The sequence below is a fragment of the Pseudophryne corroboree genome, unplaced genomic scaffold, assembly GCF_028390025.1.
Source record: "Pseudophryne corroboree isolate aPseCor3 unplaced genomic scaffold, aPseCor3.hap2 scaffold_533, whole genome shotgun sequence".
Taxonomy (NCBI): domain Eukaryota; kingdom Metazoa; phylum Chordata; class Amphibia; order Anura; family Myobatrachidae; genus Pseudophryne; species Pseudophryne corroboree.
This window is the reverse complement of record NW_026970134.1, coordinates 55,985-72,210: the sequence shown is the minus strand read 5'-3', so window position 1 is coordinate 72,210 and position 16,226 is coordinate 55,985. Positions and strand designations below refer to the sequence as shown.

Here is a 16,226-nt window from a genome sequence, read left to right as displayed (position 1 = left end):
AAGGGATGTGCAGGGCATGGCGTCCTTTTGTGGCGCTTGGATGACCCCTAATTCACATTAAACATCTCCACCCTCCTTCGGTGTGGGGCTCATGTTGGCTATGCCCCAGCCCCTGAAGCATTCAAGATGATTTCTTGCAGCAGCTGGGCACTGTAACAGCTCCAGAGCTGTTCTGTAAAGCATGTAAAAGGGTGTGGGCCCTGCAGCACTACCTGTAGTATGCATTGTGCGTTGGAAGGCACAAAGTAAGCAGACGGGAGAGGTCAGGATAGTGCGCAAGGGCATAGAAGGGAGCGGCTCAAGAAAAGAGAAGTGGAAACAGACAGCAAACTAGGCTGGAGAAAGACCTGAGACAAAGAGATCTGAATTATACGAGAGCCGACCAGAGGAAACACAAATTATGCAGTCAAGTTTCCCACATTTGGGGAAATCGCAGGAGCGGCACACCCAGAGTGCAATGGGTGAGCCTTGCCCTGGGAGAAGCACCTTCCTGATCATAGTATCTCACCTGGCAGGTAAGTAGGAGTTGGGCTAGAGCTGGGGAGGGTCGCTGCTCGGGCACCCCCCTGTCAATTGAAGGAGATCCAACTGAGGCAGCACAAGGGAACTCTCGAAAGAAGAACAAGGCTAGAGGAAGATCTGAGACAAAGAAATCTGACTTTTACCAGAGCTGAGCAGAGGAAAGCACAAACACAGTCCCCCACTACCACAAATAATGCAGTCGAGTTTCCCACATTTGGGGAAATCACAGGGGTCAGCATACCCAGAATGCAATGAATGAACCTCACCCTGGGAGAACAATCTTCATGACCATGGTATCTCCTATGCAAAATAAGTATGATTTGGGATAGGGCTGGGGAGGGCCGCTGCTCAGGCACATCTCTGTCAAGTAAAGGAGATTCAACTGAGGCAGCACAAGGGAACTCTCATCTGGGGACAACAACTGCAGGGAGAACACATATTTTCAGATGAACATGGGAGGGCAGAAGGCTGCCTAATACTGAAGCACCCCCAAACAACAAACCAAATGCAACAACTAGTGCAAGCATTCCTGGGGGAAGGCCTGCAGCAGATTGATTTGCATATGGTAATGCCATCCAAGCAGTGGGTCAAAGTTGGCTTCAACCCTCGTCTGCATATGAAAAGAGAAAAGGGGCGTGCAGGGCATGGCGGCCTTTTGCGGCGCTTGGGTGACCCTTAGTTCGCATTAAACACCCCCACCCTCCTTCGGTGTGGGGCTCATGTTGGCAATGCCCCAGCCCCTGAAGCATTCAAGCTGATTTCTTGCAGCAGCTGGGCACTGTAACAGCTCCAGAGCTGCTCTGTGAGGCAAGTAAAAGGGTGTGGGCCCTGCAGCACTACCTGTAGTTTGCATTGTGTGTTGGAAGGCACAAAGTAAGCAGACGGGAGAAGTCAGGATAGTGCGCAAGGGCATAGAAGGGAGCGGCTCAAGAAAAGAGAAGTGGAAACAGACAGCAAACTAGGCTGGAGAGAGACCTGAGACAAAGAGATCTGAATTATACGAGAGCCGACCAGGGGAAACACAAATTATGCAGTCAAGTTTCCCACATTTGGGGAAATCACAGGGGCAGCACACCCAGAGTGCAATGGGTGAGCCTTGCCCTGGGAGAAGCACCTACATGATCATAGTATCTCACCTGGCAGGTAAGTAGGAGTTGGGCTAGAGCTGCGAAGGGTCGCTGCTCGGGTACCCCCCTGTCAAGTGAAGGAGATCCAACTGAGGCAGCACAAGGGAACTCTCGAAAGAGGAACAAGGCTAGAGGAAGATCTGAGACAAAGAAATCTGATTTTTACCAGAGTTGACCAGAAGAAAGCACAAACACAGTCCCCCACTACCACAAATAATGCAGTTGAGTTTCCCACATTTGGGGAAATCACAGGGGTCAGCATACCCAGAATGCAATGAATGAACCTCACCCTGGGAGAACAATCTTCATGACCATGGTATCTCCTATGCAAAATAAGTATGATTTGGGATAGGGCTGGGGAGGGCCGCTGCTCAGGCACATCTCTGTCAAGTAAAGGAGATTCAACTGAGGCAGCACAAGGGAACTCTCATCTGGGGACAACAACTGCAGGGAGAACACATATTTTCAGATGAACATGGGAGGGCAGAAGGCTGCCTAATACTGAAGCACCCCCAAACAACAAACCAAATGCAACAACTAGTGCAAGCATTCCTGGGGGAAGGCCTGCAGCAGATGGTTTTGCATATGGTGATGTCATCCAAGCAGTGGGTCAAAGTTGGCTTCAACCCTCGTCTGCATATGAAAAGAAAAAAGGGATGTGCAGGGCATGGCGTCCTTTTGTGGCGCTTGGATGACCCCTAATTCGCATTAAACATCTCCACCCTCCTTCGGTGTGGGGCTCATGTTGGCTATGCCCCAGCCCCTGAAGCATTCAAGATGATTTCTTGCAGCAGCTGGGCACTGTAACAGCTCCAGAGCTGCTCTGAAAAGCATGTAAAAGGGTGTGGGCCCTGCAGCACTACCTGTAGTATGCATTGTGCGTTGGAAGGCACAAAGTAAGCAGACGGGAGAGGTCAGGATAGTGCGCAAGGGCATAGAAGGGAGCGGCTCAAGAAAAGAGAAGTGGAAACAGACAGCAAACTAGGCTGGAGAAAGACCTGAGACAAAGAGATCTGAATTATATGAGAGCCGACCAGAGGAAACACAAATTATGCCGTCAAGTGTCCCACATTTGGGGAAATCGCAGGAGCAGCACACCCAGAGTGCAATGGGTGAGCCTTGCCCTGGGAGAAGCACCTTCCTGATCATAGTATCTCACCTGGCAGGTAAATAGGAGTTGGGCTAGAGCTGGGGAGGGTCGCTGCTCGTGCACCCCCCTGTCAAGTGAAGGAGATCCAACTGAGGCAGCACAAGGGAACTCTCGAAAGAAGAACAAGGCTAGAGGAAGATCTGAGACAAAGAAATCTGACTTTTACCAGAGCTGACCAGAGGAAAGCACAAACACAGTCCCCCACTACCACAAATAATGCAGTTGAGTTTCCCACATTTGGGGAAATCACAGGGGTCAGCATACCCAGAATGCAATGAATGAACCTCACCCTGGGAGAACAATCTTCATGACCATGGTATCTCCTATGCAAAATAAGTATGATTTGGGATAGGGCTGGGGAGGGCCGCTGCTCAGGCACATCTCTGTTAAGTAAAGGAGATTCAACTGAGGCAGCACAAGGGAACTCTCATCTGGGGACAACAACTGCAGGGAGAACACATATTTTCAGATGAACATGGGAGGGCAGAAGGCTGCCTAATACTGAAGCACCCCCAAACAACAAACCAAATGCAACAACTAGTGCAAGCATTCCTGGGGGAAGGCCTGCAGCAGATTGATTTGCATATGTTAATGCCATCCAAGCAGTGGGTCAAAGTTGGCTTCAACCCTCGTCTGCATATCAAAAAAGAGAAAAGGGGCGTGCAGGGCATGGCGGCCTTTTGCGGCGCTTGGATGACCTCTAGTTCGCATTAAACACCTCCACCCTCCTTCGGTGTGGGGCTCATGTTGGCTATGCCCCAGCCCATGAAGCATTCAAGCTGATTACTTGCAGCAGCTGGGCACTGTAATAGCTCCAGAGCTGCTCTGTAAGGCAAGTAAAAGGGTGTGGGCCCTGCAGCACTACCTGTAGTTCGCATTGTGCATTGGAAGGCACAAAGTAAGCAGATGGGAGAAGTCAAGATAATGCGCAAGGGCATAGAAGGGAGCGGCTCAAGAAAAGAGAAGTTGAAACAGACAGCAAACTAGGCTGGAGAGAGACCTGAGACAAACAGATCTGAATTATACGAGAGCTGACCAGGGGAAACACAAATTATGCAGTCAAGTTTCCCACATTTGGGGAAATCGCAGGAGCAGCACACCCAGAGTGCAATGGGTGAGCCTTGCCCTGGGAGAAGCACCTTCATGATCATTGTATCTCACTTGGCAGGTAAGTAGGAGTTGGGCTTGAGCTGGGGAGGGTTGATGCTAGGGCACCCCCCTGTCAAGTGAAGGAGATCCAACTGAGGCAGCACAAGGGAACTCTCGAAAGAAGAACAAGGCTAGAGGAAGATCTGAGACAAATAAATCTGACTTTTACCAGAGCTGACCAGAGGAAAGCACAAACACAGTCCCCCACTACCACAAATAATGCAGTCGAGTTTCCCACATTTGGGGAAATCATAGGAGTCAGCATACCCAGAATGCAATGAATGAACCTCACCCTGGGAGAACAATCTTCATGACCATGGTATCTCCTATGCAAAATAAGTATGATTTGGGATAGAGCTGGGGAGGGCCGCTGCTCAGGCACATCTCTGTCAAGTAAAGGAGATTCAACTGAGGCAGCACAAGGGAACTCTCATCTGGGGACAACAACTGCTGGGAGAACACATATTTTCAGATGAACATGGGAGGGCAGAAGGCTGCCTAATACTGAAGCACCCCCAAACAACAAACCAAATGCAACAACTAGTACAAGCATTCCTGGGGGAAGGCCTACAGCAGATGGATTTGCATATGGTGATGTCATCCAAGCAGTGGGTCAAAGTTGGCTTCAACCCTCGTCTGCATATGAAAAGAAAAAAGGGATGTGCAGGGCATGGCGTCCTTTTGTGGCGCTTGGATGACCCCTAATTCACATTAAACATCTCCACCCTCCTTCGGTGTGGGGCTCATGTTGGCTATGCCCCAGCCCCTGAAGCATTCAAGATGATTTCTTGCAGCAGCTGGGCACTGTAACAGCTCCAGAGCTGTTCTGTAAAGCATGTAAAAGGGTGTGGGCCCTGCAGCACTACCTGTAGTATGCATTGTGCGTTGGAAGGCACAAAGTAAGCAGACGGGAGAGGTCAGGATAGTGCGCAAGGGCATAGAAGGGAGCGGCTCAAGAAAAGAGAAGTGGAAACAGACAGCAAACTAGGCTGGAGAAAGACCTGAGACAAAGAGATCTGAATTATACGAGAGCCGACCAGAGGAAACACAAATTATGCAGTCAAGTTTCCCACATTTGGGGAAATCGCAGGAGCGGCACACCCAGAGTGCAATGGGTGAGCCTTGCCCTGGGAGAAGCACCTTCCTGATCATAGTATCTCACCTGGCAGGTAAGTAGGAGTTGGGCTAGAGCTGGGGAGGGTCGCTGCTCGGGCACCCCCCTGTCAATTGAAGGAGATCCAACTGAGGCAGCACAAGGGAACTCTCGAAAGAAGAACAAGGCTAGAGGAAGATCTGAGACAAAGAAATCTGACTTTTACCAGAGCTGAGCAGAGGAAAGCACAAACACAGTCCCCCACTACCACAAATAATGCAGTCGAGTTTCCCACATTTGGGGAAATCACAGGGGTCAGCATACCCAGAATGCAATGAATGAACCTCACCCTGGGAGAACAATCTTCATGACCATGGTATCTCCTATGCAAAATAAGTATGATTTGGGATAGGGCTGGGGAGGGCCGCTGCTCAGGCACATCTCTGTCAAGTAAAGGAGATTCAACTGAGGCAGCACAAGGGAACTCTCATCTGGGGACAACAACTGCAGGGAGAACACATATTTTCAGATGAACATGGGAGGGCAGAAGGCTGCCTAATACTGAAGCACCCCCAAACAACAAACCAAATGCAACAACTAGTGCAAGCATTCCTGGGGGAAGGCCTGCAGCAGATTGATTTGCATATGGTAATGCCATCCAAGCAGTGGGTCAAAGTTGGCTTCAACCCTCGTCTGCATATGAAAAGAGAAAAGGGGCGTGCAGGGCATGGCGGCCTTTTGCGGCGCTTGGGTGACCCTTAGTTCGCATTAAACACCCCCACCCTCCTTCGGTGTGGGGCTCATGTTGGCAATGCCCCAGCCCCTGAAGCATTCAAGCTGATTTCTTGCAGCAGCTGGGCACTGTAACAGCTCCAGAGCTGCTCTGTGAGGCAAGTAAAAGGGTGTGGGCCCTGCAGCACTACCTGTAGTTTGCATTGTGTGTTGGAAGGCACAAAGTAAGCAGACGGGAGAAGTCAGGATAGTGCGCAAGGGCATAGAAGGGAGCGGCTCAAGAAAAGAGAAGTGGAAACAGACAGCAAACTAGGCTGGAGAGAGACCTGAGACAAAGAGATCTGAATTATACGAGAGCCGACCAGGGGAAACACAAATTATGCAGTCAAGTTTCCCACATTTGGGGAAATCACAGGGGCAGCACACCCAGAGTGCAATGGGTGAGCCTTGCCCTGGGAGAAGCACCTACATGATCATAGTATCTCACCTGGCAGGTAAGTAGGAGTTGGGCTAGAGCTGCGAAGGGTCGCTGCTCGGGTACCCCCCTGTCAAGTGAAGGAGATCCAACTGAGGCAGCACAAGGGAACTCTCGAAAGAGGAACAAGGCTAGAGGAAGATCTGAGACAAAGAAATCTGATTTTTACCAGAGTTGACCAGAAGAAAGCACAAACACAGTCCCCCACTACCACAAATAATGCAGTTGAGTTTCCCACATTTGGGGAAATCACAGGGGTCAGCATACCCAGAATGCAATGAATGAACCTCACCCTGGGAGAACAATCTTCATGACCATGGTATCTCCTATGCAAAATAAGTATGATTTGGGATAGGGCTGGGGAGGGCCGCTGCTCAGGCACATCTCTGTCAAGTAAAGGAGATTCAACTGAGGCAGCACAAGGGAACTCTCATCTGGGGACAACAACTGCAGGGAGAACACATATTTTCAGATGAACATGGGAGGGCAGAAGGCTGCCTAATACTGAAGCACCCCCAAACAACAAACCAAATGCAACAACTAGTGCAAGCATTCCTGGGGGAAGGCCTGCAGCAGATGGTTTTGCATATGGTGATGTCATCCAAGCAGTGGGTCAAAGTTGGCTTCAACCCTCGTCTGCATATGAAAAGAAAAAAGGGATGTGCAGGGCATGGCGTCCTTTTGTGGCGCTTGGATGACCCCTAATTCGCAGTAAACATCTCCACCCTCCTTCGGTGTGGGGCTCATGTTGGCTATGCCCCAGCCCCTGAAGCATTCAAGATGATTTCTTGCAGCAGCTGGGCACTGTAACAGCTCCAGAGCTGCTCTGTAAAGCATGTAAAAGGGTGTGGGCCCTGCAGCACTACCTGTAGTATGCATTGTGCGTTGGAAGGCACAGAGTAAGCAGACGGGAGAGGTCAGGATAGTGCGCAAGGGCATAGAAGGGAGCGGCTCAAGAAAAGAGAAGTGGAAACAGACAGCAAACTAGGCTGGAGAAAGACCTGAGACAAAGAGATCTGAATTATATGAGAGCCGACCAGAGGAAACACAAATTATGCCGTCAAGTGTCCCACATTTGGGGAAATCGCAGGAGCAGCACACCCAGAGTGCAATGGGTGAGCCTTGCCCTGGGAGAAGCACCTTCCTGATCATAGTATCTCACCTGGCAGGTAAATAGGAGTTGGGCTAGAGCTGGGGAGGGTCGCTGCTCGTGCACCCCCCTGTCAAGTGAAGGAGATCCAACTGAGGCAGCACAAGGGAACTCTCGAAAGAAGAACAAGGCTAGAGGAAGATCTGAGACAAAGAAATCTGACTTTTACCAGAGCTGACCAGAGGAAAGCACAAACACAGTCCCCCACTACCACAAATAATGCAGTTGAGTTTCCCACATTTGGGGAAATCACAGGGGTCAGCATACCCAGAATGCAATGAATGAACCTCACCCTGGGAGAACAATCTTCATGACCATGGTATCTCCTATGCAAAATAAGTATGATTTGGGATAGGGCTGGGGAGGGCCGCTGCTCAGGCACATCTCTGTCAAGTAAAGGAGATTCAACTGAGGCAGCACAAGGGAACTCTCATCTGGGGACAACAACTGCAGGGAGAACACATATTTTCAGATGAACATGGGAGGGCAGAAGGCTGCCTAATACTGAAGCACCCCCAAACAACAAACCAAATGCAACAACTAGTGCAAGCATTCCTGGGGGAAGGCCTGCAGCAGATTGATTTGCATATGGTAATGCCATCCAAGCAGTGGGTCAAAGTTGGCTTCAACCCTCGTCTGCATATCAAAAAAGAGAAAAGGGGCGTGCAGGGCATGGCGGCCTTTTGCGGCGCTTGGATGACCTCTAGTTCGCATTAAACACCTCCACCCTCCTTCGGTGTGGGGCTCATGTTGGCTATGCCCCAGCCCCTGAAGCATTCAAGCTGATTTCTTGCAGCAGCTGGGCACTGTAACAGCTCCAGAGCTGCTCTGTAAGGCAAGTAAAAGGGTGTGGGCCCTGCAGCACTACCTGTAGTTTGCATTGTGCATTGGAAGGCACAAAGTAAGCAGACGGGAGAAGTCAGGATAGTGCGCAAGGGCATAGAAGGGAGCGGCTCAAGAAAAGAGAAGTGGAAACAGACAGCAAACTATACTGGAGAGAGACCTGAGACAAAGAGATCTGAATTATACGAGAGCCGACCAGGGGAAACACAAATTATGCAGTCAAGTGTCCCACATTTGGGGAAATTGCAGGAGCAGCACACCCAGAGTGCAATGGGTGAGCCTTGCCCTGGGAGTAGCACCTTCATGATCATAGTATCTCACCTGGCAGGTAAGTAGGAGTTGGGCTAGAGCTGGGGAGGGTCGCTGCTCGGGCACCCCCCTGTCAAGTGAAGGAGATCCAACTGAGGCAGCACAAGGGAACTCTTGAAAGAGGAACAAGGCTAGAGGAAGATCTGAGACAAAGAAATCTGACTTTTACCAGAGCTGACCAGAGGAAAGCACAAACACAGTCCCCCACTACCACAAATAATGCAGTCGAGTTTCCCACATTTGGGGAAATCACAGGGGTCATCATACCCAGAATGCAATGAATGAACCTCACCCTGGGAGAACAATCTTCATGACCATGGTATCTCCTATGCAAAATAAGTATGATTTGGGATAGGGCTGGTGAGGGCCGCTGCTCAGGCACATCTCTGTCAAGTAAAGGAGATTCAACTGAGGCAGCACAAGGGAACTCTCATCTGGGGACAACAACTGCAGGGAGAACACATATTTTCAGATGAACATGGGAGGGCAGAAGGCTGCCTAATACTGAAGCACCCCCAAACAACAAACCAAATGCAACAACTAGTACAAGCATTCCTGGGGGAAGGCCTGCAGCAGATGGATTTGCATATGGTGATGTCATCCAAGCAGTGGGTCAAAGTTGGCTTCAACCCTCATCTGCATATGAAAAGAGAAAAGGGGCGTGCAGGGCATGGCGGCCTTTTGCGGCGCTTGGATGACCCCTAGTTCGCATTAAACACCTCCACCCTCATTCGGTGTGGGGCTCATGTTGGCTATGCCCCAGCCCCTGAAGCATTCAAGCTGATTTCTTGCAGCAGCTAGGCACTGTAACAGCTCCAGAGCTGCTCTGTAAGGCAAGTAAAAGGGTGTGGGCCCTGCAGCACTACCTGTAGTTCGCATTGTGCGTTGGAAGGCACAAAGTAAGCAGACGGGAGAAGTCAGGATAGTGCGCAAGGGCATAGAAGGGAGCGGCTCAAGAAAAGAGAAGTGGAAACAGACAGCAAACTAGGCTGGAGAGAGACCTGAGACAAAGAGATCTGAATTATATGAGAGCCGACCAGGGGAAACACAAATTATGCAGTCAAGTTTCCCACATTTGGGGAAATCAAAGGGGCAGCACACCCAGAGTGCAATGGGTGAGCCTTGCCCTGGGAGAAGCACCTACATGATCATAGTATCTCACCTGGCAGGTAAGTAGGAGTTGGGCTAGAGCTGGGGAGGGTCGCTGCTCGGGCACCCCCCTGTCAAGTGAAGGAGATCCAACTGAGGCAGCACAAGAGAACTCTCGAAAGAAGAACAAGGCTAGAGGAAGATCTGAGACAAAGAAATCTGACTTTTACCAGAGCTGACCAGAGGAAAGCACAAACACAGTCCCCCACTACCACAAATAATGCAGTCGAGTTTCCCACATTTGGGGAAATCACAGGGGTCATCATACCAAGAATGCAATGAATGAACCTCACCCTGGGAGAACAATCTTCATGACCATGATATCTCCTATGCAAAATAAGTATGATTTGGGATAGGGCTGGGGAGGGCCGCTGCTCAGGCACATCTCTGTCAAGTAAAGGCGATTCAACTGAGGCAGCACAAGGGAACTCTCATCTGGGGACAACAACTGCAGGGAGAACACATATTTTCAGATGAACATGGGAGTGCAGAAGGCTGCCTAATACTGAAGCACCCCCAAACAACAAACCAAATGCAACAACTAGTGCAAGCATTCCTGGGGGAAGGCCTGCAGCAGATGGATTTGCATATGGTGATGTCATCCAAGCAGTGGGTCAAAGTTGGCTTCAACCCTCGTCTGCATATGAAAAGAAAAAAGGGATGTGCAGGGCATGGCGGCCTTTTGCGGCGCTTGCATGACCCCTAATTCGCATTAAACACCTCCACCCTCCTTCGGTGTGGGGCTCATGTTGGCTATGCCCCAGCACCTGAAGCATTCAAGCTGATTTCTTGCAGCAGCTGGGCACTGTAACAGCTCCAGAGCTGCTCTGTAAGGCAACTAAAAGGGTGTGGGCCCTGCAGCACTACCTGTAGTTCGCATTGTGCGTTGGAAGGCACAAAGTAAGCAGACGGGAGAAGTCAGGATAGTGCGCAAGGGCATAGAAGGGAGCGGTTCAAGAAAAGAGAAGTGGAAACAGACAGCAAACTAGGCTGGAGAGAGACCTGAGACAAAGAGATCTGAATTATACGAGAGCCGACCAGAGGAAACACAAATTATGCCGTCAAGTATCCCACATTTGGGGAAATCGCAGGAGCAGCACACCCAGAGTGCAATGGGTGAGCCTTGCCCTGGGAGAAGCACCTTCCTGATCATAGTATCTCACCTGGCAGGTAAGTAGGAGTTGGGCTATAGCTGGGGAGGGTCGCTGCTCGGGCACCCCCCTGTCAAGTGAAGGAGATCCAACTGAGGCAGCACAAGGGAACTCTCGAAAGAAGAACAAGGCTAGAGGAAGATCTGAGACAAAGAAATCTGACTTTTACCAGAGCTGACCAGAGGAAAGCACAAACACAGTCCCCCTCTACCACAAATAATGCAGTCGAGTTTTCCACATTTGGGGAAATCACAGGGGTCATCATACCCAGAATGCAATGAATGAACCTCACCCTGGGAGAACAATCTTCATGACCATGATATCTCCTATGCAAAATAAGTATGATTTGGGATAGGGCTGGGGAGGGCCGCTGCTCAGGCACATCTCTGTCAAGTAAAGGCGATTCAACTGAGGCAGCACAAGGGAACTCTCATCTGGGGACAACAACTGCAGGGAGAACACATATTTTCAGATGAACATGGGAGGGCAGAAGGCTGCCTAATACTGAAGCACCCCCAAACAACAAACCAAATGCAACAACTAGTACAAGCATTCCTGGGGGAAGGCCTGCAGCAGATGGATTTGCATATGGTGATGTCATCCAAGCAGTGGGTCAAAGTTGGCTTCAACCCTCATCTGCATATGAAAAGAAAAAAGGGATGTGCAGGGCATGGCGTCCTTTTGTGGCGCTTGGATGACCCTTAATTCGCATTAAACATCTCCACCCTCCTTCGGTGTGGGGCTCATGTTGGCTATGCCCCAGCCCGTGAAGCATTCAAGATGATTTCTTGCAGCAGCTGGGCACTGTAACAGCTCCAGAGCTGTTCTGTAAAGCATGTAAAAGGGTGTGGGCCCTGCAGCACTACCTGTAGTATGCATTGTGCGTTGGAAGGCACAAAGTAAGCAGACGGGAGAGGTCAGGATAGTGCGCAAGGGCATAGAAGGGAGCGGCTCAAGAAAAGAGAAGTGGAAACAGACAGCAAACTAGGCTGGAGAAAGACCTGAGACAAAGAGATCTGAATTATACGAGAGCCGACCAGAGGAAACACAAATTATGCAGTCAAGTTTCCCACATTTGGGGAAATCGCAGGAGCAGCACACCCAGAGTGCAATGGGTGAGCCTTGCCCTGGGAGAAGCACCTTCCTGATCATAGTATCTCACCTGGCAGGTAAGTAGGAGTTGGGCTAGAGCTGGGGAGGGTCGCTGCTCGGGCACCCCCCTGTCAAGTGAAGGAGATCCAACTGAGGCAGCACAAGGGAACTCTCGAAAGAAGAACAAGGCTAGAGGAAGATCTGAGACAAAGAAATCTGACTTTTACCAGAGCTGACCAGAGGAAAGCACAAACACAGTCCCCCACTACCACAAATAATGCAGTCGAGTTTCCCACATTTGGGGAAATCACAGGGGTCAGCATACCCAGAATGCAATGAATGAACCTCACCCTGGGAGAACAATCTTCATGACCATGGTATCTCCTATGCAAAATAAGTATGATTTGGGATAGGGCTGGGGAGGGCCGCTGCTCAGGCACATCTCTGTCAAGTAAAGGAGATTCAACTGAGGCAGCACAAGGGAACTCTCATCTGGGGACAACAACTGCAGGGAGAACACATATTTTCAGATGAACATGGGAGGGCAGAAGGCTGCCTAATACTGAAGCACCCCCAAACAACAAACCAAATGCAACAACTAGTGCAAGCATTCCTGGGGGAAGGCCTGCAGCAGATTGATTTGCATATGGTAATGCCATCCAAGCAGTGGGTCAAAGTTGGCTTCAACCCTCGTCTGCATATGAAAAGAGAAAAGGGGCGTGCAGGGCATGGCGGCCTTTTGCGGCGCTTGGGTGACCCTTAGTTCGCATTAAACACCCCCACCCTCCTTCGGTGTGGGGCTCATGTTGGCAATGACCCAGCCCCTGAAGCATTCAAGCTGATTTCTTGCAGCAGCTGGGTACTGTAACAGCTCCAGAGCTGCTCTGTGAGGCAAGTAAAAGGGTGTGGGCCCTGCAGCACTACCTGTAGTTTGCATTGTGTGTTGGAAGGCACAAAGTAAACAGACGGGAGAAGTCAGGATAGTGCGCAAGGGCATAGAAGGGAGCGGCTCAAGAAAAGAGAAGTGGAAACAGACAGCAAACTAGGCTGGAGAGAGACCTGAGACAAAGAGATCTGAATTATACGAGAGACGACCAGGGGAAACACAAATTATGCAGTCAAGTTTCCCACATTTGGGGAAATCACAGGGGCAGCACACCCAGAGTGCAATGGGTGAGCCTTGCCCTGGGAGAAGCACCTACATGATCATAGTATCTCACCTGGCAGGTAAGTAGGAGTTGGGCTAGAGCTGGGGAGGGTCGCTGCTCGGGTACCCCCCTGTCAAGTGAAGGAGATCCAACTGAGGCAGCACAAGGGAACTCTCGAAAGAGGAACAAGGCTAGAGGAAGATCTGAGACAAAGAAATCTGATTTTTACCAGAGTTGACCAGAAGAAAGCACAAACACAGTCCCCCACTACCACAAATAATGCAGTCGAGTTTCCCACATTTGGGGAAATCACAGGGGTCAGCATACCCAGAATGCAATGAATGAACCTCACCCTGGGAGAACAATCTTCATGACCATGGTATCTCCTATGCAAAATAAGTATGATTTGGGATAGGGCTGGGGAGGGCCGCTGCTCAGGCACATCTCTGTCAAGTAAAGGAGATTCAACTGAGGCAGCACAAGGGAACTCTCATCTGGGGACAACAACTGCAGGGAGAACACATATTTTCAGATGAACATGGGAGGGCAGAAGGCTGCCTAATACTGAAGCACCCCCAAACAACAAACCAAATGCAACAACTAGTGCAAGCATTCCTGGGGGAAGGCCTGCAGCAGATGGATTTGCATATGGTGATGTCATCCAAGCAGTGGGTCAAAGTTGGCTTCAACCCTCGTCTGCATATGAAAAGAAAAAAGGGATGTGCAGGGCATGGTGTCCTTTTGTGGCGCTTGGATGACCCCTCCTTCGGTGTGGGGCTCATGTTGGCTATGCCCCAGCCCCTGAAGCATTCAAGATGATTTCTTGCAGCAGCTGGGCACTGTAACAGCTCCAGAGTTGCTCTGTAAAGCATGTAAAAGGGTGTGGGCCCTGCAGCACTACCTGTAGTATGCATTGTGCGTTGGAAGGCACAAAGTAAGCAGACGGGAGAGGTCAGGATAGTGCGCAACTGCATAGAAGGGAGCGGCTCAAGAAAAGAGAAGTGGAAACAGACAGCAAACTAGGCTGGAGAAAGATCTGAGACAAAGAGATCTGAATTATATGAGAGCTGACCAGAGGAAACACAAATTATGCAGTCAAGTGTCCCACATTTGGGGAAATCGCAGGAGCAGCACACCCAGAGTGCAATGGGTGAGCCTTGCCCTGGGAGAAGCACCTTCCTGATCATAGTATCTCACCTGGCAGGTAAATAGGAGTTGGGCTAGAGCTGGGGAGGGTCGCTGCTCGGGCACCACCCTGTCAAGTGAAGGAGATCCAACTGAGGCAGCACAAGGGAACTCTCGAAAGAAGAACAAGGCTAGAGGAAGATCTGAGACAAAGAAATCTGACTTTTACCAGAGCTGACCAGAGGAAAGCACAAACACAGTCCCCCACTACCACAAATAATGCAGTCGAGTTTCCCACATTTGGGGAAATCACAGGGGTCAGCATACCCAGAATGCAATGAATGAACCTCACCCTGGGAAAACAATCTTCATGACCATGGTATCTCCTATGCAAAATAAGTATGATTTGAGATAGGGCTGGGGAGGGCCGCTGCTCAGGCACATCTCTGTCAAGTAAAGGAGATTCAACTGAGGCAGCACAAGGGAACTCTCATCTGGGGACAACAACTGCAGGGAGAACACATATTTTCAGATGAACATGGGAGGGCAGAAGGCTGCCTAATACTGAAGCACCCCCAAACAACAAACCAAATGCAACAACTAGTGCAAGCATTCCTGGGGGAAGGCCTGCAGCAGATTGATTTGCATATGGTAATGCCATCCAAGCAGTGGGTCAAAGTTGGCTTCAACTCTCGTCTGCATATGAAAAGGGAAAAGGGGCGTGCAGGGCATGGCGGCCTTTTGCGGCGCTTGGATGACCCCTAGTTCGCATTAAACACCTCCACCCTCCTTCGGTGTGGGGCTCATGTTGGCTATGCCCCAGCCCCTGAAGCATTCAAGCTGATTTCTTGCAGCAGCTGGGCACTGTAACAGCCCCAGAGCTGCTCTGTAAGGCAAGTAAAAGGGTGTGGGCCCTGCAGTACTACCTGTAGTTTGCATTGTGCATTGGAAAGCACAAAGTAAGCAGACGGGAGAAGTCAGGATAGTGCGGAGGGCTGGGTCAGTTGATTGTGGGCGAGTTTGTAAGCCATTGGCGGTGGCAGCGGGTATCGGCTCAGAGGCAGTAGCGGGCATTGGCTAAGGGTCATGGGCAGGATTCGGCGGACATTATGGCTGTAGTGCCTCACTAGCCACTGACCTCACCGCACGCCACTGTGGGACAGATGTAACATGCAGAGAGAGGTAGATTTGGGAGGGGGAATGTCCTAGCATAACTGTTAATTGCAGTGTAATACTGTAATTCAGCTGTGCAGCATTTGTGGCTAAATGTCAAAGAAGCCAGTATTTACCCTGCATGCAAAACAATAAATGTATTTGAACATACCTCCCAACTATCCCAATTTTTGCAGGACAGTCACTTTTTTGGGGAATGTCCAGCTAACCCAAACACCCCCCCCCCCTTCCCATGGGGAAGGGGGGGGGATGGGGGGTGGAAGGCTCCCTGTAGCTTGTTGCTCTGCAAATATGCACATTGTGGGTAATTCAGACCTGATCGCTAGGGTGTGTTTTTTGCATCCCTGTAATCAGGTAGTTGTCGCCTACAGCGGAAGGGAAAATTTGCTGTGCAGGTGTGTGATCACATGTGCACAAGAGCTGCACAGCTCAGCACTTACTCAGCCATTGAGGTGACGTCACAAATCCTCCCACAAAACGCCGGGTCCCTCCAGTGTTTTTCCGGACACTCCCTAGACACATTCAGTTGCCACCCACACAAACACCCTCTTCTTGTCAATCTTCTTGTGATCTCCGGGCCGTCGCACTTACGCATTGTGGCGCATACGCATGTGCAATGCAAACCAGATTGCCCGCTGGGTGAAAATAAATTGAAGCGATCTGGTCTGAATAAGCCTCAATCTCTATTCACGGGAGACAGAGGGGCTGGGGCATGGCCAGCAGCTCACAGAGCACCTATAATGACAAAAATGGGAGACATGGCTCATGATCGCGATATACCTGCGAAGGTACGCCCTCTACTGATTGACAGGCAGAGGCATTCGTATTTTCTGCGGGG

At 50.4% G+C, this 16,226-nt stretch overlaps 25 non-coding genes and 1 pseudogene across 25 annotated transcripts; all 26 read right to left on the bottom strand.

Annotated features, from left to right (window-relative positions):
• Positions 1–360: 360 nt before the first annotated feature.
• On the bottom strand, positions 361–523 carry LOC135031822 (U1 spliceosomal RNA). The gene has a single exon (XR_010227445.1). It is a non-coding gene; the product is annotated as a U1 spliceosomal RNA (small nuclear RNA).
• A 152-nt stretch (positions 524–675) lies between these two features.
• LOC135031869 (U1 spliceosomal RNA) lies at positions 676–839 on the bottom strand. The gene has a single exon (XR_010227485.1). It is a non-coding gene; the product is annotated as a U1 spliceosomal RNA (small nuclear RNA).
• A 671-nt stretch (positions 840–1,510) lies between these two features.
• On the bottom strand, positions 1,511–1,673 carry LOC135031845 (U1 spliceosomal RNA). The gene has a single exon (XR_010227466.1). It is a non-coding gene; the product is annotated as a U1 spliceosomal RNA (small nuclear RNA).
• Positions 1,674–1,825: 152 nt separating this feature from the next.
• Positions 1,826–1,989, bottom strand: LOC135031877 (U1 spliceosomal RNA). The gene has a single exon (XR_010227493.1). It is a non-coding gene; the product is annotated as a U1 spliceosomal RNA (small nuclear RNA).
• Positions 1,990–2,660: 671 nt separating this feature from the next.
• LOC135031860 (U1 spliceosomal RNA) lies at positions 2,661–2,823 on the bottom strand. The gene has a single exon (XR_010227477.1). It is a non-coding gene; the product is annotated as a U1 spliceosomal RNA (small nuclear RNA).
• Positions 2,824–2,975: 152 nt separating this feature from the next.
• Positions 2,976–3,139, bottom strand: LOC135031865 (U1 spliceosomal RNA). Its single transcript, XR_010227481.1, has one exon. It is a non-coding gene; the product is annotated as a U1 spliceosomal RNA (small nuclear RNA).
• Positions 3,140–3,812: 673 nt separating this feature from the next.
• Positions 3,813–3,975, bottom strand: LOC135031854 (U1 spliceosomal RNA). Its single transcript, XR_010227473.1, has one exon. It is a non-coding gene; the product is annotated as a U1 spliceosomal RNA (small nuclear RNA).
• Positions 3,976–4,127: 152 nt separating this feature from the next.
• On the bottom strand, positions 4,128–4,291 carry LOC135031887 (U1 spliceosomal RNA). The gene has a single exon (XR_010227503.1). It is a non-coding gene; the product is annotated as a U1 spliceosomal RNA (small nuclear RNA).
• Positions 4,292–4,962: 671 nt separating this feature from the next.
• Positions 4,963–5,125, bottom strand: LOC135031821 (U1 spliceosomal RNA). Its single transcript, XR_010227444.1, has one exon. It is a non-coding gene; the product is annotated as a U1 spliceosomal RNA (small nuclear RNA).
• A 152-nt stretch (positions 5,126–5,277) lies between these two features.
• Positions 5,278–5,441, bottom strand: LOC135031868 (U1 spliceosomal RNA). The gene has a single exon (XR_010227484.1). It is a non-coding gene; the product is annotated as a U1 spliceosomal RNA (small nuclear RNA).
• Positions 5,442–6,112: 671 nt separating this feature from the next.
• On the bottom strand, positions 6,113–6,275 carry LOC135031844 (U1 spliceosomal RNA). Its single transcript, XR_010227465.1, has one exon. It is a non-coding gene; the product is annotated as a U1 spliceosomal RNA (small nuclear RNA).
• A 152-nt stretch (positions 6,276–6,427) lies between these two features.
• LOC135031876 (U1 spliceosomal RNA) lies at positions 6,428–6,591 on the bottom strand. The gene has a single exon (XR_010227492.1). It is a non-coding gene; the product is annotated as a U1 spliceosomal RNA (small nuclear RNA).
• Positions 6,592–7,262: 671 nt separating this feature from the next.
• Positions 7,263–7,425, bottom strand: LOC135031859 (U1 spliceosomal RNA). The gene has a single exon (XR_010227476.1). It is a non-coding gene; the product is annotated as a U1 spliceosomal RNA (small nuclear RNA).
• Positions 7,426–7,577: 152 nt separating this feature from the next.
• Positions 7,578–7,741, bottom strand: LOC135031864 (U1 spliceosomal RNA). Its single transcript, XR_010227480.1, has one exon. It is a non-coding gene; the product is annotated as a U1 spliceosomal RNA (small nuclear RNA).
• A 673-nt stretch (positions 7,742–8,414) lies between these two features.
• LOC135031837 (U1 spliceosomal RNA) lies at positions 8,415–8,577 on the bottom strand. The gene has a single exon (XR_010227459.1). It is a non-coding gene; the product is annotated as a U1 spliceosomal RNA (small nuclear RNA).
• Positions 8,578–8,729: 152 nt separating this feature from the next.
• LOC135031891 (U1 spliceosomal RNA) lies at positions 8,730–8,893 on the bottom strand. The gene has a single exon (XR_010227507.1). It is a non-coding gene; the product is annotated as a U1 spliceosomal RNA (small nuclear RNA).
• A 692-nt stretch (positions 8,894–9,585) lies between these two features.
• Positions 9,586–9,727, bottom strand: LOC135031856 (U1 spliceosomal RNA; annotated as a pseudogene).
• Positions 9,728–9,879: 152 nt separating this feature from the next.
• LOC135031820 (U1 spliceosomal RNA) lies at positions 9,880–10,043 on the bottom strand. Its single transcript, XR_010227443.1, has one exon. It is a non-coding gene; the product is annotated as a U1 spliceosomal RNA (small nuclear RNA).
• A 671-nt stretch (positions 10,044–10,714) lies between these two features.
• LOC135031841 (U1 spliceosomal RNA) lies at positions 10,715–10,877 on the bottom strand. The gene has a single exon (XR_010227462.1). It is a non-coding gene; the product is annotated as a U1 spliceosomal RNA (small nuclear RNA).
• A 152-nt stretch (positions 10,878–11,029) lies between these two features.
• On the bottom strand, positions 11,030–11,193 carry LOC135031897 (U1 spliceosomal RNA). The gene has a single exon (XR_010227513.1). It is a non-coding gene; the product is annotated as a U1 spliceosomal RNA (small nuclear RNA).
• Positions 11,194–11,864: 671 nt separating this feature from the next.
• LOC135031823 (U1 spliceosomal RNA) lies at positions 11,865–12,027 on the bottom strand. Its single transcript, XR_010227446.1, has one exon. It is a non-coding gene; the product is annotated as a U1 spliceosomal RNA (small nuclear RNA).
• A 152-nt stretch (positions 12,028–12,179) lies between these two features.
• Positions 12,180–12,343, bottom strand: LOC135031867 (U1 spliceosomal RNA). Its single transcript, XR_010227483.1, has one exon. It is a non-coding gene; the product is annotated as a U1 spliceosomal RNA (small nuclear RNA).
• A 671-nt stretch (positions 12,344–13,014) lies between these two features.
• Positions 13,015–13,177, bottom strand: LOC135031848 (U1 spliceosomal RNA). The gene has a single exon (XR_010227468.1). It is a non-coding gene; the product is annotated as a U1 spliceosomal RNA (small nuclear RNA).
• A 152-nt stretch (positions 13,178–13,329) lies between these two features.
• On the bottom strand, positions 13,330–13,493 carry LOC135031881 (U1 spliceosomal RNA). The gene has a single exon (XR_010227497.1). It is a non-coding gene; the product is annotated as a U1 spliceosomal RNA (small nuclear RNA).
• Positions 13,494–14,139: 646 nt separating this feature from the next.
• LOC135031842 (U1 spliceosomal RNA) lies at positions 14,140–14,302 on the bottom strand. The gene has a single exon (XR_010227463.1). It is a non-coding gene; the product is annotated as a U1 spliceosomal RNA (small nuclear RNA).
• Positions 14,303–14,454: 152 nt separating this feature from the next.
• On the bottom strand, positions 14,455–14,618 carry LOC135031879 (U1 spliceosomal RNA). The gene has a single exon (XR_010227495.1). It is a non-coding gene; the product is annotated as a U1 spliceosomal RNA (small nuclear RNA).
• Positions 14,619–16,226: the final 1,608 nt, after the last annotated feature.